The 23,355-nt window shown below is 47.6% G+C and overlaps 1 protein-coding gene across 3 annotated transcripts in view; it reads right to left on the reverse strand.

Annotated features, from left to right (window-relative positions):
- Nucleotides 1-23,355, reverse strand: part of Ankrd6 (ankyrin repeat domain 6) — a 157,198-nt gene that overhangs the window by 54,047 nt on the left and 79,796 nt on the right. Inside the window, exon 1 of one of the 3 annotated variants that reach the window (XM_028872755.2) lies at nucleotides 2,687-3,554. The exons of the other annotated variants lie outside the window; for them this stretch is intronic. The gene's annotated coding sequence lies outside the window, so the exon portion shown is untranslated. Of the gene's footprint in view, nucleotides 1-2,686; nucleotides 3,555-23,355 lie in introns of those variants that run through there. 3 annotated transcript variants of the gene reach the window in all.

Below are 23,355 nucleotides of genomic sequence, written 5' to 3' on the forward strand. Positions count from 1 at the left end.
CTTGCTGCAAAGCCTGAAGACCTGGGCTCCGTCCCCTGCACTGGTGCCCCCCGCCCAACCAAAAAGAAAAAAGAAAAAGGAAAAGAAAAGAAATGCTGCAGCAAAGGAAAACCACTCTTCATCCCAACAGTGGATCATGTTTTGGTGTTCAAGTATCTAAGGGCATCTTTCATAGTTGCTTCTAGAAACTCGATGATCATTTCAATCTCAGGCCATGTGATCAACTACCCTGAGAGGCTGGGGTAGATAGTCTCCTACACAGAACAGACACCAACCAACTCTCCTCTCATAGCAGTAGGGAGTGAAAATGGCATTTCATTATAAGAAATCTAGCCAGATGTAAACACTGTAATTTTAGAACGATAATTCTTACCTACCCCCAATCTCTTTATTATCACATTTCATATTGTTCTCCATCTGTTGCCCTAGATACGGGCAAAAGATAATAAGGAAAGAGAGAGGGACCTGGCAAGCCCAGCCTGCTCTCGCTCACCAGGTCACCGGAAATACAAGTCTGGAGAGGGTGATGTGCATTTCCCTTCCTGTGCTGGGCATCGAGCCCAGGGCCTGTCACATGCCAGGCAAGTGTGCACCCACAAAGTTACAGTCCCTGCCTGATGAAAGAACAGAGTTAAGACTCAAAGCAGTGAGAGAAACAGCTAGAAACGCCTTTGGAAGGGCCCAAAGCCACACAACTACTTTTGGGGCTTTATCTCCTACCTACCTACACACACACACACACACACACACACACACACACACACACACACACACACACACACTGTCATTTGAGGGAAGCTTGTCTCTATCAACACAGAATGTACTGTTTCTTCTTCTGCAGGTGGGATGTGTTCCATTCACAGACACTGCTCTGATTTGTTGCTCCTTCAGCTTAAATACAGAAAAATCACTCTGTGCCAAGTGCAGGAAAAACGCACAGCATTAGCCACCAGTTCCCAAAAGACCCACACACACACCTGCGAGCCCTTCCCTGCATCTCTCCATGTCCTACCTCTGTGCACTTGGCTTCACCTCCACCCCATCTCCACCTGTCCCTTCTAGCACCTTTCTTGCAAAGGCTATCTGAGTCAAAGACGGCCTTCTTCATACACATTTCATCATCACTGCTGAATTCCACCCAGTCTACTCCAAAACTTGTCTGCGAAGGTGAACATCTCAGCTGACTCTCACTGTCTCTAGCCACGGAGATCCAGCCCCCTTAGCAACAGACACAGGGTCCAACCAGCTTCTGCTAAATTGATTGCCACTCCCATCCCAGCCACCCATCTCACGCAACAGATGACGCCCGCCCCTCAGACAATGAGACTAAAGCCAGAAGTTCTTATGGCTACAGCTTTGCTTAGATAATTACTGGGTAAATAGCCCTTTGCAAATCCAGCCACCATTACTATTTTATTTTAAACATAAAAACACTCCATTGGTGAGAAAATATTGGTCAACTAGCAATGCCTTTTTTTTTTTTTTTTTTTCTTTTCTGTTGCAGCTACATAAGAACCCTTTTTACCTCTGCCCCATAATACCACCCACACACCTGCAGGACAGTGGTCATTCACAACAGATCTTGGATATGCCTCATTACCCCCAGCATGCTGGCTTAGGAAACTGCCTGCAAGATCAGCAGCAGTAACACCACCCCGGGTTATCAGCTCCTATCTGCAGCTAACACCATCCCCTCGCACTTGGACATCTCAAAGTCATTCTCAATTTCGGGGCAGGGAGCATGTCACTGTGAGGACCTACACCAGCAGATGCTTTATACAAAGGGTGGCTGTATGGGGACTGGATGCCGAGTCTGTTCTGCTTCCTGTTTCCCCTTATGACCTCCCTCAGAGTGAGAGGATGCTCTGCTCCCTGTCTGGGAACCAGCAAACTAGGCCAGACAGGGGCCTAGGCAGGCAGGGAGACGGAGGGATGAAGAACTCCTGAGAGGAAGGAAATATAAGGGCGTGACCAGTCTGCAGCCTGAGTCAGTCCTCACTGCTAACCTGTTGGGTGCCCTGGCTGTCATAGCTTTGGCTTCTCATTAAATCCAAGCCCCCTTTCCCATTTGATGGTCATCATTCAAAACAGTCTTGCTGCTAAAAGTGAGCAATCTGTCTGCCTTGCACCTGTCAATCACAGCCTTTGTCCACAGGGTTCATTTGCACAGTGCTCTGGAGGGAAAAGCTCAAAGGCAAACTTGCGCCGGTTCTTTAGGCAGGAAGGAAGCAGACACACAGTAAGTCGGCACAGAGCACAGTACATGCAGGCGGGGGTGGACTCCGGAGACCCGCTGCCCCCTTCCCTCCCAACCCTACCCCTTCTGCATTGGCAGCTCCCTAGTCCGCAGTTTCTTTTGTCTCTCATCACAAGGGTCAGAGAATTCCACAGATGCCTCACCTGTGAGGCAATTGTTGTTGTTTTTCTGTTTTGCTTCACACAGCAAAGGGTCTATGAGGTTTGATTTTTGCTACTTTATTGCAGATTTACAACCAACTCTCCCAGTGCCGGTCAATACCTGAAAGCTACCACATTTAGTCTCCTCCCAATGCACTAGTCCAAACAAGCCCTTCAAAGGAAAGTCCTAGCCAGGCATTGTGCAGAGCCCACCAAGATTCAGTCACCAGAGCTGAGAGAGCACACACGGTTAGAATAACGAGCTTTTCCCACTGGAGGGATTACTCACACATGAGGCTGTCCTCCGTGTTCTTTCCTGGAAATGCAGTCAATTCTCTCCTGGTGGGATCATATGCTTCCCAGGGCTGCTGCTCCTGGATGTTCAGTGATTTACCTAGAGCAATTGTAAGCCTTCTTCCTGGGCTGCCTCTGCCGCGATGCTAGCAATTGGCATCACCAGCCTATTAAGGCATCCATTCAGTTCCGGATGCTGCTCTGTTGCCACTGTTCTGAGAGCTGGAGATTCAGATTTTGTAAGACTGCTCTCGCTTACAGAGAGACCTGTAACCCTGCCCGACAAAGAGTCAGGGAGCAATTCCCAGCTGAGGAGAGTGCTTCAGATGGATGCTCTGATGATGGAGAAGCAAAGTTTGCAGCCTGGCATGAAGGGGAGCACACAGGAAGGGGGAGAGGACCACCGACTGTCCTCACTGGAACAGCTGGGGAAACGTCGGCATCCTGTGCAGCGACCCAGACACAGGCTGCTTGAGCAGAGTCCCATACAGGGACTGCGGCGTCAGCAGCGCAGACGGAGTCTGGCTGAGTGGCCACTGAGACATCTGTAAATGCAATCTGCTCAGAAACTCCTCCACAGTGTGTGCCAGGGAGCAGGGTGGGGGAAACGGAGGGCTGATGCCCCTCTGAAGCACATGATGCATGCTGCTGCTTTTCCAGCCATCACAGGTGTGCCTTCCTGCCCACTTCCTCAAGCAACAGCAACTTCCTACTGGCGACATAAGAAGGCTTTCATTTTGATTTGAGCCAGGACACCACGGTTCTCATGTGAAGATAGGATTAGGGGGTCCAGACGGGAAGAATGACTTGGCAAACAAACCTTCTGACTGCCATCCTGTCCCACTCTCCCCCACTCCCCTGAGGCCAGCAGCTCCCATGGCCATGCGGCTGGGATCTTGCTTCTGTCTTTTGGCACAGAAAAGTGAGACTCTGTGGACTCTGCCCTATACACTGCACAAATGTGGAAATATACCAGGGAAACAATTGCCAAGAGATGATAACACCATCTTTCCCTTTTCTTTTGGACTGTATGTATATATACATATTTCATTCCAGTCCATCCAAAACCAATCACTACTCTACTGCTGCAATCACCACGGGGGGGGGAGCTAACCAAGTTGAACATAATTCCATCCCTACTTTGAAGAAACTATTCCATGGCCACCGTTAAGCCACAATGAAAACTCAAAAGACCAGGTTCCAGCAACAAAGCACAGACCAATGCCACCAGTTTCAAATCCATTGTCTCAGAGATCCGGACAGTTCCTCCTCCCGATAACACCCCTCCCACGTCAGAGGCCGTTAGCACAAGTGCGGGCCAGGTGCACCACTCGCAGAAGGTTACGGCATAAAGAAGGGAACAGCAGGGCAGAAACTCCGCTCCTAGCAAGCCTCATCTCACACCACCATTGCAGAGCAAGAGGGACAATTATTTCTTGAGCTATTTCAAGGACAGGCAGACTCTGACGGTTCCTGAATCAAGCAACCACCTTGGCAGGAGACAGGAAGACGCAGTTGCTATAGAAGTTGGGTGATGTGTATATTGTCCAGGAAACCTGTGTCACACAGCTCCACTTTAAAAAGACTCATTAGCTTGGTGGACCAGAGCTGTACTATTGGTCAAAGCTGTAGCTGGTCCAGAGTGCTGCTGTGGTAACTTCCTTTTCTCCGGAAGGATGACTGCTTACTGGCTAGTCTACCAGCATCTTCCAGCTGGGTCTATGCTTGCCCGTCACATAACAAATGACTCTGCATGTGCTCAAAATTCAGCCCACTGCCATCCCTACAGATGCTGTCTACCTCGGCAAACAAGACATTACCATCCACCTGTTACCGGCCGCTCTCTATAGGTTCCTCCATAGGACCAATCCCTAAGCCCCATTGTAATTGTCACGGAGAACAAGTGTCAATTAAAGAGAAATTAGGTCATAATGGGGGCGTGCTGAGCTGATGGGATGGTGTTGCTATAGAAGAGACACCAAAAATCTGAAGTGCTAAACGTACTTTCTTTCCCACCATCTTCCCTGGCCTCGCTGAAAGGCCACAGGGACACGTGGACAGAATAGCCATCTGCAGTTGAGGAGGAGCCTACATGAGAATTGAACCCTCTAGACTTTGATCTAAACCTTCTAGCCTCTAGAACTGAAGGAAGAAAACAGTCTATGGTGTATGATGGTGGCCCAGGTGGACTCCACTGTACCCCTTGTGAAAGATGGTATCCGATGCAGGCTGGTCTCCTATACCTCAAGCAGGAACACTATCTCCATCATACTGTATTTACAGTGCCTCTCACTGTGCCTGGAACCTAGCTGCTCTTTACTGTCTTTACACATATGACAGAAAAACTAACAGCCAGTTGCTTTGAGTCCTATGGGACCCATGGATTCCATAGATTGAGAGGATGTGCCATCTGTCCTTTCCAGATGAAGTAGGCTATGGCTCTAACCCTCAGAGATAACAGGAGTAGTGTGGTGATATATTTTGTACCCTAATAAAGCTTGCCTGGGGATCAGAGGACAAAGCCAACCACTAGATTAGACATAGAGGTCAGGCAGTGGTAACACACACGCCTTTAATTCTAGTATTTGGGAGGCAGAGATTCATCTGGATCTCTGTGAGTTCAAGGCCACAATGGGAACAGAGCCAGGCCTGGTGGCACATGACTTTAATCCCAGCACTCAGAAGGAAGGAAGATAGCAGGGCACAGAAAGGTATATAAGGTGTGAGTAAACAGGAAGTCTCTCTCTTGAGGCTGAGGATTTCATAGAGGTTAAGAATGTGGCTGGCGCCGGGCGATGGTGGCGCACGCCTTTAATCCCAGCACTCGGGAGGCAGAGCCAGGTGGATCTCTGTGAGTTCGAGGCCAGCCTGGACTACCAAGTGAGTCCCAGGAAAGGCGCAAAGCTACACAGAGAAACCCTGTCTCGAAAAAACCAAAAAAAAAAAAAAAAAAAAAAAAAAGAATGTGGCTGGCTTGTTCTGTCTCTCTGATCTTTCAGTTTTCACCCCAATATCTGACTCTGTTTTTTTTTTCTATTAATAAGACCATTCAGCAATTCGTGTTACAGAGTAGGATATGCAATTCTCCTCTCTCCTTCCTCACACAACAGAGGACTGCAGCTCCTGGGACCTGAAGAGTTAGTGAGCTGAAGGCATCAGCTCTAAAGCACTGGGCTACACCACAGCACTGCAAACTGCCACCCTGAAACCCTTCTGGGTAAATCCACAGATGCTCAAGGAAAACAGGAACGTGCCCAAACCACCCCGGCAAGAGCATTCCCGTGCATATAATCATCACGCTTGCCTCCCTTTGAATCTGCGTTCAATTTTTGGTTTTTAATTTACTTTGTGATGTGCTAAGTATTTACTTTTTGAATGTTAACGGGAAAAACAAAACAAAAAAAATGCAGAATCTGGGAGAGAACTCGCTCTTCCTAGGTGGCTGGGAAAGGAAGTCAGCCAGGTCTTCACTGGGAAAGAGCTGGAGGTGGGGCAGACAGAGAGGAGTAACATGGGAGCTGGCGCAGGTAGGGTGGTCTGAAGGACTGCAGAATTAAGGACCTGCCACCAGAGCTTATCACTCAAGGGCAGTGATCAGAGATGACACCGGGAAAATTAGGAGGTGGCGTTTTCTTCGCACCACATCAAGGAAACGCCCTGCCTAGCGATGGGAAGTTGGCAGGAGAGTGAGGTCCTCGCTGTCCTTGGCACTCCTCATTATCAGCAGGCTTGCTCTCTCTCTCTCTCTCTCTCACGGCGGTATGCACGTGGCTTGCCTTCTCTGTCTTCTTTGCCTTTGTACGGTTATCCTGTCTTCCACGCCAGCAGAGGCAGGTGGATCTCCGTGAATCAAAGGCTGCTTTCACACAGCTCCTTTTCTGTCCCAGAGCTCAGTGGGAAACTGTGACCAATGCCCAATACTTGCATCTGCCATTAAAGTATCATACAGCGGCCGGGCGGTGGTGGCTCACACCTTTAATCCCAGCACTCAGGAGGCAGAGCCAGGCGGATCTCTGTGAGTTGGAGGCCAGCCTGGGCTACCAAGTGAGCTCCAGGAAAGGCGCAAAGCTACACAGAGAAACCCTGTCTCGAAAAAACAAAACAAAAAAAGTATCATACAGAATAGCTCCACTGCCCTAAAAACCCCATGCTCTCCCTTGCCTCTCAAGGTCTTTGCCTTTCCCATAATGCCACATGTCTGTTACCTTTTCAGATTGGTTGCTTTATACTAGCAGTAACCATTTAAGGTCCTCTCCCATGTATTTTCATGGTTTGATAGCTGATAACTTTTTAGCAGTGAATAATATTCCATTGTATGGACATACCACAGTTTGTTTCTCCATTCATCCATCGAAGAGTATTTTGGTTGCTTCCAAAGTTTGACTGCTGTGCATGAGGCTTCTGTAAACATGAGATGAATCTCACTCAGGGAACACCAGAAGGTACAAATGGCAGGGGTGAATTTTGGGAGAAGCTGTTGTTTCATCCTCCTAGGGCAGCAGCTGCTTTTACACTGATCTTACTCCAAGATCAATGATACCCTTTTAGCTCCCACCTTGTACAATTACTTCATCTCATTGGGCACTACTACCGTCCTCCCTCATCAAATGTCCTCCCTCATCAAATGTCCTTCCTCATCAAATGTCTGTGGCCTCTTCTGCCCTTCCACCACCCCGGGGCTGCCTTTTTTTCTTTCACTGAAGGGCTTTCTCCTGCTGGGATCTTAATGTTGCAGGTCCTGGAGGGTCTTGGTCCCCTCTTCTCTTCTCATTTTCTCCTCCTCTGCCTCCTGCTGCCCACATTCTCTTCTGCTGCCTAGAAACAGATCTCTCCAAGTCTACTTCGTGAGCCTCGTTCACTTTCTCTGCAGCTCTATATTTAGGCACCCAGCCACCCAACAGGCATTTTACTCAGATGCCCCCTCTCAACAGCCTTCCTTCAAAACCTCTTCCTCTGCTGTGTCCCCCGCGCTCACAAGGGGCTCCAGCTGTCGTCTGTCGACCTGTCTCCCTTATCTGGACGGTTTCTCTCATGCCCCCTCCGCCCCTCCCCCACCCTGCCGTAAATCTCCAAATGCTCCGATTTGAAAGAGTAAGGAATGGAAATGAAGACTAAAGCTTTGAAGTCAGACGTCCTGGGCTTCGATTCTAGCTAGACCATTTACTTCGGGCCGACTTCTAAGCGACTGCTTCCTTATGCATGCTAGCAGGTCACACACCGCTGGGTGGAGGCTGCAGGCACGGCCCCCGTGTCTGGCAGCTGTGCCCAGAGAGATAAGCACAGTTACCAGGTTACATCTCAGACGTTCTTGCTCTGTCTTTTCTGACGGCCCCTCCTGGACGTGGTACTCGCCGATAGCTTAGTCTTTAATTGGACACCGAGAATGTTTTCTGAAGCTCCATTGTGATGACGGAAATGTAGAAAGTGCAGGTTTCAGCTTGTATATGAAAATCTGCTTCCCTAAATGAGTCTGGAGAGAGGGAGAAAGAGAAGCCAAGCCAAACTCACATTCAAGATTCAGACAGTGGGTGTAATTTGGCTTAAACTGTATCTTCAATTTAAAAAAAAAAAAAAACTACTCAAGAAAACACAACCTGGACATATTAAACTTGACTCCCAGGAAGACTAAGTCACTGAGTCAACAGTAGTCACGTTCTCCGTTCCCTGACTGGGTCTCAGATCAGTGCACCTCTGACAGACATGCTTCCCTATCAGATCTGTCACTGTTAGAAGGGGATGAGAAATGAAGCCTTCTACTTCCGTCTGCTTCAAGATGGCAGAGATAGGGGACAGACCGTGAACTGACACACAGAAAGCTGTTCACCCCCCCCCCGCCTCTCTGCAGGTGGTGGTCAGGCCTTCAGTGACAGTCTCTGTGGTGACGTGTGTGCGTGCGTGCGTGCGTGCGTGCGTGCGTGTGTGTGTGTGTGTGTGTGTGTGTGTATACATCTGTATGTGCTCACATCAAGTGTCTGTCTGCTGCTCTCTATCTTTTTTTAGACAAAGTCTCTCACTGAATCTGGAGTGCACGAGTTTGGCTACGTTGGCTGGCCAGCAAGCCCTGAGCATCCACCTGTCTCTAGACCCCCCAGTTGAGGGAACAGAGGCACACTGCCACAGCCAGTGTATACGTGGCTACTGGGGACCTCAGGCTTGCATAGCAGACACTTTCCCTAACCCTGAGCCATGTCTCCAGCACCCCAGTGCCAATTGTTTGGTTTTTATCTATGGACTTATTTTTAATCGGAGTTTCTGGTCAAAGGATGTTTATGTGACACTATTCACAGAAGGGCTAGAGGCTTTGGGAATTACAGGACTGACCTTACACATGAAATCATTCGCCATGCTGGTCTCCTTGTCTCTAGTCTTGTCTACTCCTTCGTCCACTGGATGCTCTTTTCACAGCACACATGTGGTCATGGTTCTCCTTAGCTCAGAACCCTAGGCGCATATCCCTCAAGGTCCAGGGATGGGCAAACCTGTTATGGTCTGGCTCCAGCCTCTATTCCCAGCCACTCTGACACCCCTTCTCACACTCTGTTCCCCAACTTGGCTGCAGGGGTATTTAGAATACTGAGAGGATGCTTGTGCCATGTTTGCTGCTAACTCCCTGGAGACCACTCCCCCAACTCCCCTTTCCTTCATATCCAAGGCAAGGGTGGCCTCCTCTCAGAAGCGTCCTTGGTACTCCTCTGTTCTCCAGGTTCCCAATGGCCCAATTCATACTAGGTGGCAATCCCAGCACAGCCATTTATTTTGGATCCTCTCTCTCTCTCTCTCTCTCTCTCTCTCTCTCTCTCTCTCTCTCTCTCTCTCTCTCTCTCTCTCTCTCTCATTGACACAGGATCTCATATAGCCCAGACCAACCCTGTTTTCACTATACAGCTAAGGCTTGCCGTGAACTTCTGATTCTTCTGTCTCTACCACCCACGGGGATGACAGATGTGCACCCCCACACCTGGATGGCAATGTGCATTTTAAACCTCACTGTAGCACTTGCCAAATTGGACAGCAATTGGGTCACTATGGCCAACCTCTCTGACTACCTTTTGATTCAAGAGTCTTCTCTATCTGTCTCTCCTTTGAAGGAGACTGCCCTGGTCAGAGAAGGTTCTGGGGTGTAAGATGCAGAATTAGAGGGCAGTGAGAAGGCTGACTTATGAAAGGTTGCTCTTGCAGAGGACCCAGGTTCAATTCCCAGCACCCACACAGTGGTTCACAACCATCTGTAGCTCCAGTCCCAGGGGATCCAATGCCCTCTTCTTACCTCTGAGGGCACTGAATATACATGATGAACAGACATACTGTGCAGGCAAAACACCCATACATATAAAAATAGATATTAAAATTTTTTAAATGATTAAAGAAAATTAATGATTAATGGCACAGCCTAACGGTAGAACACTTGTCTAGTACACTGAGGCCCCGAGTTTGATCCTTAGCACAAGTGATAATAGTAATAACAATTATTATAATTACATTTGTTATTATAATGATAATTATCATTATACTCTTGGGCTTTTGACTATGTTTCCTTGAATATTTCCCTACCAACACAGGAGCCTATGAGGCTGAAATCCCTTAGCATTCCTCCTGTTCACAGTATCTCTCCTCTGAGCCTTTCCACACATACCCCATGTTTCGTTCCTCTCTGTAATATCATCACACGTGTACAGCCTAGCACCTAGTGCAGGAACAAGACGTACCCGCATAAATGAGCCCTATGTTTACCCAGGTGGATTACAGCCTCCCAGAGGGCAAGTGCCTTCTCTTATTTTGCCATATGCCCAAACAATAACTGATGTTTTAGTGACATCATTGTTTTTTAATCCATTCATCTGTTGATGGACATCTAGACTGGTCCACTTCCTTGCCATCATGCATACAGAAGCAATAGACATAGATGTTCATGTGCCTCTGTGGTAGACTACGTAGTCCTTTGGTTGTATGCCCAGGGGTGGTATATCATGAAATTTGTAGGAAAAAGAATTCCAGAGATATTCATCCCCAAGAGTTTTAAACATACTCAAAATAGTCAGTCTATCAGTGTAGTCTAATTATTACCATAGTCAAATTACTGCTACAATGAAAACACATTTAATTGGTTCAGCTTTGAAAGTCTTCAGGAGACAACCCAAAGAAGTCATGAATTTCAGGTCAAGCTGAGAGACGACAAAGGCTTCAGACATTCTCTGCACGGTGGCAGATTAACCTTGAACCTTCTTTCTTTGATATTTTTCTCAGTAAGAAAATCTGGGTTCACCTTGGTGGGAGACTGAGCTTCCTCTCTCAGGTTCACCTCCTAGCTGTTTTCAGAGCTGAAGGATTCATCCACAGGGAAGGTCCGCAGGCCCCTCTCCAGATGGATATTCCAGCCTGGAAGTCTTTTTTTTTCCACAAGTCGTCCCACACTCGGTGACTGGAAATGCTACTGGAAATGCTACACATGTTGCAACTCGGGCATCCAGCGCCCAGCAGCTGGAAAGGGGGGATACTAAGCAACGCTTGTAGCTGGTGACCTTATCAAATTAGGCTTAAATAATACTTGACTATATTGCAGGGACGGGAGAGGATGGCAGAAACAGGAAGCTGACCACCTTAAATCTTAGGTTTCTGGCCGTTCCCCCAAGCCTCTGTGCAACACTTAGATACGACTCTGCCTGTCACTGGCTTTTAAAATCCAAGTGGTAATGCTCCAGAGACAAGCAGCTTTTCTCACAGCTGAGCCTTCCAATCCATAACAGGACAGTTCTAAAGCACTGCCTCAGAAAACACTGTATTTATTTCATTTTTCTAAAGATTTACTATTTTTTAAAATGTGTATGCACAGACACCATGAGCGTGCAGACGCCTGCAGAAGCCAGAAAAGGATGTCCAATCCCCTGGAGCCAAGGTTACAGGCTGTCTCGAGCTGCCCAACATGGGTGCTGGGAACTGAACTTGTGTCCTCTGGTAGAGCAGCAAATGCTCTTAACCTCTGAGTCATCTCTCCAGCCGTGCATTTATTTTTATAATCTGAGAACACGTGGGAGTTTTCAAGGCAAAGTCTAACTAACTATGATAGAACGCCATTTGTAGGTACATATCTAAATGAACTGGGTTCATGCAATCACACAGAGTGGGTACTTAAGTGTTCTCAGCAGCATTACTCATAACAGCCAAAGAGAGAAAACAACTCAACTGCCTACCAACAAGTGGGGTAGAGCAGTGCAATGCACACTACTTAGCCGTAGAGGACGCAAGACTAATAGTCCATGTTATAACTGTTGGAATTCCTGGCCACTTCCGCAGCTATATGACCGCACATGTGCAGTTCAGTAGCCAAGCAAGGGGCCTTATGTCCTACATAATCCGTGTGCTGCGTGATCACATAATTTGCACACAGTGTGATCACACAATCTATGCGCATGTGTGGTGTAGCTCCTTAAGCCCATATGTGCACGTGCAGGGGAACCCATAAGAAGCAGGACACAGACTCCTTCCCTTTCTTCTTCTCCTCCTCTCTGCCTTCTCTCTCTGCTCGTCCTCCACAGGCCTGGTCACGCTCTCTTCTGTCCATCTCGTCTTCTAATAAAGCTCTAATAGGGGTTTTTGTCGTGCCTCGTGGCCTTTCTCACACAGTAACAGCGTGGCTTAGTGATTAACATTGCACCGCCACATTAAAACCAACATTGGTGCTGAGACGAAGCAGGCTCTCCCAGCACTCTGCGCCCAGGACCCTGTGCCCAGGTTTTGCTCCATCTACGACTGCCCACTTTTTTGTTTGCCCAGCCACAGGACTACTCTGAACAACACCGGCTGCTCAGATTGGTGTGTTTTCCCTTTTCAATCTCTCGCCATTTCCCACAACTTTAGCCTGAGATATATTTCTCGATGTGGGACCCCCAGGGGGTCCTCAGGGTGCGTACACCATGACTCATTCTCTCTTGACAAAGCATTGAATGCTGTCGGGGGTCCTCTGGGTACGTCTGCCCCAGCCCTTACCCCTCTCTTGACAAAGGGTGGAGTAACCTGTGCTGATTCACAGATCCTTCCCTAACACAATAACACCAAACTAAGCGGAAGAACCCAGACATAAAACCAAATACGGCGCATCCACAGACAGGAGGGAGAGTAGTGACTTCCAGGGCAGAAGGGGAGGAGACGGGAACAGCTGGGTAAGGGCTTTCTTTTTTTTGAGGGAAATGATGTTCTAGAACTAGTGATGATGACTCACCTTTGTAACTATACTGAGAACCAACAAACTGCATCCTTCACAAGGATGAGTTGTATCTGTGAAACACATCTCAGTTCTAACAAAGAAGTTCAGCACCGCAATGCTACAGTCAAGCACACAGGAGCTCACGTCTAATCTAGTGCATGCTGAATGCTGTAGACAAGTCATTAAATCGTCTGTGCCTCATTTCCTCCTCTGCAAAATGGGGACGATAACAAAAGAATTATGCTGTGGGATGGTCTGTATGCCAAATTGCTTTGATTGGTCAATAAATAAAACACTGATTGGCCAGTGGCCAGGCAGGAAGTATAGGCGGGACTAACAGAGAGGAGAATTGAGGGAACAGGAAGGCGGAGGGAGTCACTGCCAGCTGCTGCCATGACAAGCAGCATGTGAAGACGCCGGTAAGCCACGAGCCACATGGCAAGGTATACATTTATAGAAATGGATTAATTTAAGCTATAAGAACAGTTAGCAAGAAGCCTGCCATGACCATACAGTTTGTAAACAATATAAGTCTCTGTGTTTACTTGATTGGGTCTGAGAGGCTATGGGACTGGCGGGTGACAGAGATTTGTCCTGACTGTGGGCAAGGCAGGAAAACTCTAGTTACGGAATTACTACAGGAACTGTGAGATCAAATAAGAAAGTAAAATGTTTGTCACAAAGGTGATATACAGAAAAGTACCCAACAAAATGAATATGACATAAACAATAGGAACTGGGAACCTTTCAACATTCCTGGGATATTCTCCATGAATTCTAGCAGACTCAATGAAACAAGTGATTTTCTATGTAATATTATATAAAGAATTAAGCTGGCAGGCTTGCTATAAAACAAGGAAAGCATGCAGTTAAGGAAAAGACATCCACAAGCAAAGAAATGCCAGCCATTACTGAGGAGATGCTGGGGCGTTCCCACAGCCCAAAGGCTAAGCTCCCAGGCTGCCCCTCAGATACATGGGAACAAGACATTGTGTTTGTGGCTTCCCACATCCTCCTGATGCTCAATGCAGGCAACACCAGGGCTGCAGGTCAGAGAAGAGGCACCTCCACCACCAGACCTTAACTCCACCCAGCATGGCTGGCAGGAGAAAGCTGTGGGAATAGGGTTCCCTACCTGCAGGGCTTAATTGTTGCCAGATAAACCACTGCTTTCTATACCTAACTCAATTTGTTGCTGGAACACATTGGATGTAAACCCCAAAAGACAGTTGTAATGGCCTCTCTAGAAGCTTACTTAAAAGTGGTATCTTGGCCATTAATCTTGTAATTGCCAAGGACAAGAGGAAAGCTGCCTGCAGGCATGGTCCTCTTCAGTCTGTGGGGCTGCCAAGCACAGGTAGCAGGAACTTCCTGCATTTTGCCTTGGGCAAGCACAGTGAGTCACTCCTAAGTAGCAGGAACTTCCTGCATTTTGCCTTGGGCAAGCACAGTGAGTCACTCCTAGGTAGCAGGGACTTCCTGCATTTTGCCTTGTTCCCTTTAGCTCCTGCTGCCACAACTACTGACTAGCAGAACTTAGGTCACATGGTTCTGGCTTTAGAGTCAAGGATAGAAGAAAAGGGTTATAGAATCTCCACCTCTGCGACTAAGGAAGGCCACTGAAGTCAAGGATGTCACTGCATGGAGGCCTAGAGAGGCTATTGTATGAAGCCATGAAGGGTGAAGTCTGGATTGCCTTGGAGACCCCAAGATATTGGAGATGCCAAAGTCATGGGATGCCTGCTGAGGAAAGTTGCCAACAGGGTGTGGAACCAACTCAAGAGAGAGAAGTGTGTTGCAGTCAACAAAGTTGAAAGGAGATAGAGATCTGAAGAGCGCTTTGATATCAGACATGGAGACGCAGAGTTTGGAGTTTGCCTAGCTGGTTTTCTGTCCTGTTTCAGTACAGTATTTACTTAGGATTAGAATAAAAGATTGCCATGAGTCTCTGAAGAGATTTGGAACTTTGAACGTTTAAACAATGTTGGGACAGTGACAGACTATGGAGACTTTTGAAGTTGGACTGAACGCATTTTGCTTTATGATATAGCTACAAGCCTATCCCATGGTGGCCAGGGAGTGGACTGTGGTGGTTTGAAAAGGAATGGCCCTCATAGGCTCACACATTTGGATGCTTGGTCATTAGAGAGTGGTACTACTTGACAAGGTGTGGCCTTGTTGAAGGAAGTGTGTCACTAGGGGTTGGCTTTGAGGTTTTGAAAGCTCAAGCCAGACCCAGTATCTCTCTCTTCCTGCTGCCTTCCAATCCAGATGTAGAATTCTCAGCTACCTCTCCAGCACCATGTCTGCCTGCATGCTGCCATGCTTCCCACCATGATGATAACAGAGTGAACCTCTGAACTGTAAGCCAGCCCCAATGAAATGTTTTTCTTTATAAGAGCTGCCGTGGTCATGATGTCTCTTCACAGCAATAGAAAGCCTGACTAAGACAGCATCTCTTCACAGCAACAAAACACTGACTAAGACATATAATAGCCATTAACAACTTACATGCAGGCAATTTGTTATCATACAACTTCCCACCATTCTGAAGTTGTAACTGATGTTTGAATTTGAAGATGAAGTGGCAATCACTCATCTTAATGGGTAACTTAATATGCACTTTGAGGGAACACCTTATTATTATTTAAAGTTGTTTCTTTGTTGTTTGTTTTGTTTTTGAGACAGGAACTCACTATGTAGCCCTGGCAGGCCTGGAACTTACTCAATAGATCAGGCTGGGCTCAAGCCCACTGGCATCTGCCTGCCTTTTCCATCCTACGGGCTGGGATTAAGGACATGTACCACCATGCCCAGTGAGGCTTACATGATTTAACGAGTAGGGCATACATTACGTATGACGTAGATAAGACAATAATGGTTAGTGCAATAGAGGGTTCATAGAAACATACACAGAGGCTTGTTTCAAGTAGTTCTCAGTTTTCAGATCTGGATTCCTCACAGTAGTTTTCCAGCCAATATAGATGATCTTATTGTGATCTCTGCCTTTTTTATTATTACAATAATATCTAGAAAAGGCTTATAAGATTCTCAGTTGCCCCCCTTCTACTGCCTCCTCCCTATTATTACTAACCCAGACTGAAGCTGCTACACAGCTCTCCAGTTTTGCATGATCCTGTTCTCCCCTGACCCCAAGCTGATTAAGTCTCCTGCAGACCTAGCTAAGCACCTTCTTTAGCATACCAGGTTCATTCAGCATCTAATGAACGAGGATTCTGGCTACAGAAGCACCAATACCCATTGGCATTTGGAGAATACCAGTGTCTGAACTCTGCAGCCTTGAGGGACAGGGCTCCGTCCTGAAAAAACAGAGTTTCATCTGGGCATGCATAAGGACGTGAGTTCAAATCCCCAGAACCTACATGAAGCTGGACACAGTAGCTCATTTCTATAATCTTTACATTCTTATAATGAGCTAGGGAGGCTGAGACAGGAGACTCCCAGGAAGCTCATGGACCAGCTAGCCTGGAGTATGCAGTGTGGAAAACAACAGACTGCCTCAAACAAGGTGGAAAGTAAGCCTGACACTGAGGTTATCCTGACCTACACACACACACACACACACACACACACACACACACGAATTCACACATACACTACATACATCATAGGCACACATACGAAACACAATCAAAGAAAACACAGTTACCTCCTCACGAGTGCACAGCAGAGCTCACACTGAAAGATCTGCAACGGAGCTTTGTAAGAATGATGACCAGGGCCGGGCGGTGGTGGCGCACGCCTTTAATCCCAGCACTCGGGAGGCAGAGGCAGGCGGATCTCTGTGAGTTCGAGGCCAGCCTGGGCTACCAAGTGAGTCTCAGGAAAGGCGCAAAGCTACACAGAGAAACCCTGTCTCGAAAAACCAAAAAAAAAAAAAAAAAAAAAAAAAAGAATGATGACCAGGGACAGTGGTCACACAGCACACTAAAGCCCTCGGCAGTGTCCCACTGTGTCACTGAGAACAGCTGGGACAGCACAAAGGAGGAAGGGCAGCCCAGCCCGAGGCCATCAATAGCCATGGTGAAGAAGCTAACATGTACTCAGCTTTTCCTGGTGGACTTGGATGGTGAGGAGGTCCCCCGTTAATCCTCCCAACAACCCAAGGGGCTAACCATGTCACACCCACACCTCCAGCTAGAACCAGAAGCCAGGCCATTACCTCGGGAGTGCCCATCAGGTGGGTGCTGGGGCAGCTGCTGGGGTCACTGTGGATCCCTTGTGTGGCTGGTCAAGGAGTCAGTTTCCTCTGTTAGGTCACAGGGAGGCAAACTCTCTAGCATTCTCGCAGGAGGAATGCATGTGACTTCGACTGGCTCACTATCCCATCTGTGGAAGCAAGCTCTAACCTCTGGTCACAGCTGCCAGGCTTCTGGGTGCAGTAGGGAAGTGTCCTGTGTATTCTATGGCCAGGCAGAGTTCGGGCAAATGAGCACCCATACACCACAGTACACAGTCACACAGTCATGCTTAAAACAAAACACAGAGTCTGCGTCTACACCGATCTTTCAGGTGTGTATACGTGTACTGAGCTCTTTTTTATTTTTTTGTATTTTTAAATCCCCCTCCCCACATAATATTTTTATTAATGATTTGAGAATTTCACACAATGCACCCTGGTCACACTCGATTCCCATTCCTCCGAGGTCTACTCTCCCACCCTTGTGCTCTGCCCCCAAAAGAAAAAAAAATCTACCAAGTCAAATTTGTGTTTTCCCTATACTCACTGGAGCATGGTCAAGCTCCCAGTGTCCAGCCCCTTAAAGAAAACCGAGTCTCCTTGTAGTGGGTAGCCATTCCAGCTTGGTTCTGGAAGTTCCAACCCCCATTGAGACTCTGGCAACTGTCACGCCTACGAGGCGGGGCGAGGGGAGGCGCCTGGGGACCCGAGAGCTGGATGGGCCAGCGCTCTCTCTGGGTGCTCTCTTGGTGCCGGGATGCTGACCGGTGGAGATTGACTGTGCAGAGCTCCGGAGAACACCGCTGGACTGTGTTACACCTTCCCCAGACCCTGCGACCTACCCATTACTTAATTTGTGAGTTACGCCATTAAATAAATATCCTTTTAACTACATGGAGTGGCCAAAATAATTTCTCCAATATCTGGCGCTCACATGGGGCAAACTCCAAAGGCCTGGGCGGCTCCCGCCGTCTCCTCCCTAGCTGGCAGGTACCTAAACCCGCCTGCAAAGTTCCATATAACCAGGGAACACCTACACGGTTCCATTCCCGAAAAAGGGAGCAGCTAGTCCCATCTCAATTCCCTAGCTTAGCCCCAGACCAGCGAAAGAGGCAGGAGAGTGCTAGCTCCGATTTCCGCCATCTCCCCTCGCCCCGCCTGGTCAGATACTCTAGGCCTGTAGCCAATTTGAATGCACCAACAATGCTGAGAAACATTAGGTGACTGTCCAGGCTGCCAGCTGTCTTGGTCTACTCTTGCAAGATTCCCGAAAGTTGCTTGCATCCATCTACCATTTCTCAGGTACCATTATGTTCCTTCTCAGGTCTTTGATGGGATTGAAGACTAGCAGTTATAGTTACAACTTAGTATATATAATATCTTAGATAGAACATATTAAGTATTAGATTCAGGTTCTTTAGGATAGGACACCTTTGAATGATCTTTATAACATGCTGTTTACCTATGCTCTATACTTCTCTGGATTTTAGTATGTGTTTCTTGCTTGATATTGTTTGCATTGGTTGTAGTTACATCTTATCTAGGTCATTATCTCTCATTATTTCTGGACAATATTTGATAACCATACCTTTGTATATAGTCTTGTATTAGTTTAGAACCTTCTTATTTAGACAAAAAGGGGGAGATGTAGTGGGTAGCCATTCCAGCTTGGTTCTGGAAGTTCCAACCCCCATTGAGACTCTGGCAACTGTCACGCCTACGAGGCGGGGCGAGGGGAGGCGCCTGGGGACCCGAGAGCTGGATGGGCCAGCGCTCTCTCTGGGTGCTCTCTTGGTGCCGGGATGCTGACCGGTGGAGATTGACTGTGCAGAGCTCCGGAGAACACCGCTGGACTGTGTTACACCTTCCCCAGACCCTGCGACCTACCCATTACTTAATTTGTGAGTTACGTCATTAAATAAATATCCTTTTAACTACGTGGAGTGGCCAAAATAATTTCTCCAATATCTCCTCTCCCTATCCCCACCAGAAGCCATCAACTGTGAAGAGCTACACTCGAGCATCTTTATCGCAATTTCTAAGAACTCTTCAATAGCTTCCTGTCTGGACTGTTTCTTTCTGGGGGTGGGGGTGAGGTGGGGAGGCTGTCATAGAGGCCTTCAGTGTCTCTCATTCTCAGTTATGAGTCTTCAGCCATCGATACCACAGCAAAAGAAGCATCTTTGCCCACAGCAGCTGGTCAAGCTCCCAGTGTCTAGCCCCTTAAATAAAACCAAGTCTCCTCTCGCCCATCCCCACCAGAAGCCATCAACTGTGAAGAGCTACACTTGAGCATCTTATCTGAAGTGTCAAAATACCATGGCTGGGAGAATATAGCTTATAGTGTCAGAATCTTCAGACCAAGTATTTTCCCAGAGTAATTAGCCCTAGGGTGTTCTTTAAAGATTTTTTTTTTATTATTTTATGTGGATGCATGTGACTCTGCATGAGTTTTGTATGTGTGCCTGCATGAGTTTATGTGCAGACCGTGTGTGTAGGCGACCACAGAGAGACCAGAGGGCATCAGATCCCCTGGCAGTGGAGTCTGCCAGATGTGTGAGCTTCTGCCAGAAGTTGTGAGCTGCCAGATGTGGGTGCTGAGGACACACCTGGGTCTTCTGCAGGAGCAGTAAGTGTTCTTCACCACTGAGCCACCCTCCAGCCCCAGTCTTAGGTATTTTATCTTGTTCTACACTGTAGACATTTGGGGCTTATTACTTACAAAAACCTAATGAAAGCCAATGGTTTACAATCCCCACTTCTTAAATCAAGATGCCCTTAGGCCTTAGGAAGAAATTTAGCTCTCAATACTTACACTGCAATGAAGTTAATCACTAGGAAATTTTAAATATACATCCTGTTTTAATGAACTTTATGAAGGCAGTGTTTGGGGAACCGTATTCTTGTTTAATTGTTTAAGACTTTGAGTGTCTTAAGTCTCTTTTCCCTAAAGAAGCTGCATGCCCCACTTAGCAGGCTGGAGTCCAGAAAGTCTCACTCGGGGCTTGCCAGGACTGACAGACAAAGCCTGCCTTCCCACCTGCCAGGAATACACCAGCTCACCAAGTGGAGCAGGTGGAGTGGATGGCGACCCTTCCTCACCTCTCCACCTTCCTATGACTTGAGCAGACCTCAGTGGCTCAGACAACCCTGTCTCTACTCCACCTGGGCTGCCTTCTTTTTTTTTTTTTTTTTTTTTTTTTTTTTTTTTTGGTTTTTCGAGACAGGGTTTCACTGTGTAGCTTTGGAGCCTGTCCTGGATCTCACTCTGTAGCCCAGGCTGGCCTTGACCTCACAGAGATCCACCTGGCTCTGCCTCCCGAGTGCTGGGATTATAGGCATGCGCCACCACCGCGCGGCCGTGGGCTTTATTACATGCTTATATGCAAGCCTGGTTCAGCCACCTTTCTTGTGCCTCCCAGGCCCACCTGTCCAGGGGCAGCACCCAGTGGGCTGGGCCCTGCTCCATCAATTAGCAATTAAGAAAACACCCTATAGACATGCCCACAGGCCAATAGGATGGAGGCAAGTCCTCACCTCTTCCCAGGTGTGTCAGGTTGGCAACCAAGATCAGCCATCACAGTAAACCTCTACTGAGCAACACCCACCCACAGCCCACTTACTTTTTCTGCATCCCTTCTTCAAGCTAAGAAAAGACCTCTCTCCGCAAATAGGTTGGTTTTTTTTTTTTATGGTTTTGTTTTTGGTGACAACCAAAGCTTGTTCCCCTCACACTCATCTCTCCTTTGGAGGGCAGGAGGATGTTAGGTTGACAACCAGAATCAACTCGGTGTCCAGAGACAACACTTCAAGTCAGCCATGAAATTGCCTAATTGTCTTGCAAATTAAATTCTTTCCCAGCAGTTACATTGAGCCACATCATTAATACGTGACTTGGAACAAGAGAAGACGGCCTTTCCCTCATCTGGGGGATTAATTCTTCTCGGTATCAGCTTTGTAATGTAATGCAATGCAGGAGCCACTCACTCTCATCATCACAGCATTCTGGAGGATCAGCGGGACTCCAAGTAAACCCTAGGGAGATACAGCCTCAAAACAGACACCTTCTACAGGAAGAGGAAGAGAGTTGCCTAGCATGTGTGAGGCCTTGGGGTCAATCCTCTGTACTGTAAGAAGAGAAAAAGTGGAAAGTGATGTTTAAATGTTGCATGTAAACAGAACAATGATTATTCACAATACTGACCCCGAGCCATCAGCAAATGAGTAGTGTTGACAAGACAATGAAATGCAATGTACCTGTAGGATCTGGAGTGACGGCTCAGGGGTGAAGAACACTGCTGTTCTCACGAGCACCCATGTCAGGAGGCTCACAAGCACAATTTCAACGTCAGGAAATCACATACCCTCTTTTGGCCTCTGCAAGCAGAGGATACAGCCTCAAAACAGATACACTGTCTACAGATGTATGTGCTGCATACACAGAGACAAAGAAAGAAGATTAAAACTCATCTTAAATAAAAACAAACAACAAACCTACACTTGTGCTGGATTTCATATATAAATATATAAAATTAGTGTGTATGTGTGCGTGCGCGCAGGTTCACACTTATGTGGCTCCATGTGTATGTGGAGGCCAGAGGTCAACCTCACATGTCATTATTTAGATACTGTTCACACAGTTTTCTTTGAGACACTGTCTCTTACTGGCCTACAGTTTAGTATCCAGTGAACTCCAGAGATCTGCCTGTCTCTCCCTCCCCAGAACTGTATTAAAGTGTGTGCTACCCCGCCCAGACACTTTATGGGGGTTCTGGGATCAAATTCAAGTCCTACTCCTCGAAAGGCAAGCACTCTGCCTACTGAGCTGTCTCTGTATCCCAGAAAATCCAACCTCATCAGTGTCACTAGGTGCTCCCGACAACTCCTTCCCAGCCACCCCTCCCTACCCGGCCCCCTCCCCCTCCCCATGCGAAGCTCATTTCCCTACTGTGAGAACTGGAAAGAAGCTGTGTCTGCAGAGATTGGGTGGATGGTTAGAATTTCAGGACCGCAGAGAGACCGGAATGCTGCAGGTCCAAAAGGCTAGTCACCTTATCCGGGCTAGTTACAGCTCCCCAGAACAGCCATTCCTTGCCCACCTCTGTGTGGGAACTGATCTTGTGACTAACAGGCAAAACCTTTTAGAATCCATTGACTTAGCAGATTACTAGCTTCCACCAACCCCGGAGCTAAGAATGCCACCAGACAGCATCTGGGCCTTTAGAAAAGCTTCCCCTGTCTTGCTATAACCATCTTTCCGGTGCGCCATCACTGAATTTTAAACCTGCCTTGACCTAAGACTTTCTTTGTTCTGTAAAACTATGAAACTGCTTTCATGTCAGAACATGGAATTTGGGGTAACCTAAAACCATATTCCCAGGGCCAAAACTCTCTCTTCTTCCCTTTAAGACGAGAGCCGTGTTTTTTACATTGACACTACCCATCCCCAGTCAACTTGTATGGGAGCAAGGGCAGTTTTGAAGATAATGTATCAATCACAGGCAGAAGCAACACACACACACACACACACACACACACACACACACACACACACACACACATCTGTGGTGGTTACAAGCAACAGGTTCCTTGTAATGAGCAGGGTTTCTTTCAACCTGGAGAGTGCAGCATCCTATTCTTCAATGGGGCATCTTACTAGTCAGCAGGCTTGCTAACTTATTCCCATTGACTGGTGCCAAGGAGGAAAGAACAGAAGACGGCCCGGGAGGGCACAGAGGGGAGAGGGCGCCAAGAAAGCCTGTCCTCAAGTTGCAGACTCCGGGTTCTTAGTTCACGCGTCGGCCCTACTCTTCTGGATCTGGAACTACCCCACAGTGGGGAGCATCAGTGCAGCAAAAGCCTCTGTCAGCTGTCACTCATGTCAATCCAGTCAGGAAGCAGAGGGCGATGAATGCATCCCACTATTCAGTGCCTTTCCTTCACTGCCTTAGCCCAGGATCCCAGGCAGAGAATGGACCCACCCACAAGGGAGAAGGCCTTCCACCTCAATTAACACAACCAAGATAAATTCCCACAGGCATGCCCAAAGTGTCCCTCCTCATTGTAGATTCTGTCAGGGTGACAATTAACACTAAGCTTCAAACAGTTCCTCCAGGGTAAATATCAGAAGGCACAGCACACTGTGGACATTGAAGTGTTACCTATCACTGCCAAAGCAATGCCTGACCTTCCATGAGCACTATACAGGCTGGCTAACGGTTTTATTGTTCTTTTGCTGGTCCAGCCTTTTTAAGGCTGATAA

Source organism: Peromyscus leucopus, chromosome 2 (genome assembly GCF_004664715.2).
Source record: "Peromyscus leucopus breed LL Stock chromosome 2, UCI_PerLeu_2.1, whole genome shotgun sequence".
In the NCBI taxonomy this organism is placed as follows: Eukaryota; Metazoa; Chordata; class Mammalia; order Rodentia; family Cricetidae; genus Peromyscus; species Peromyscus leucopus.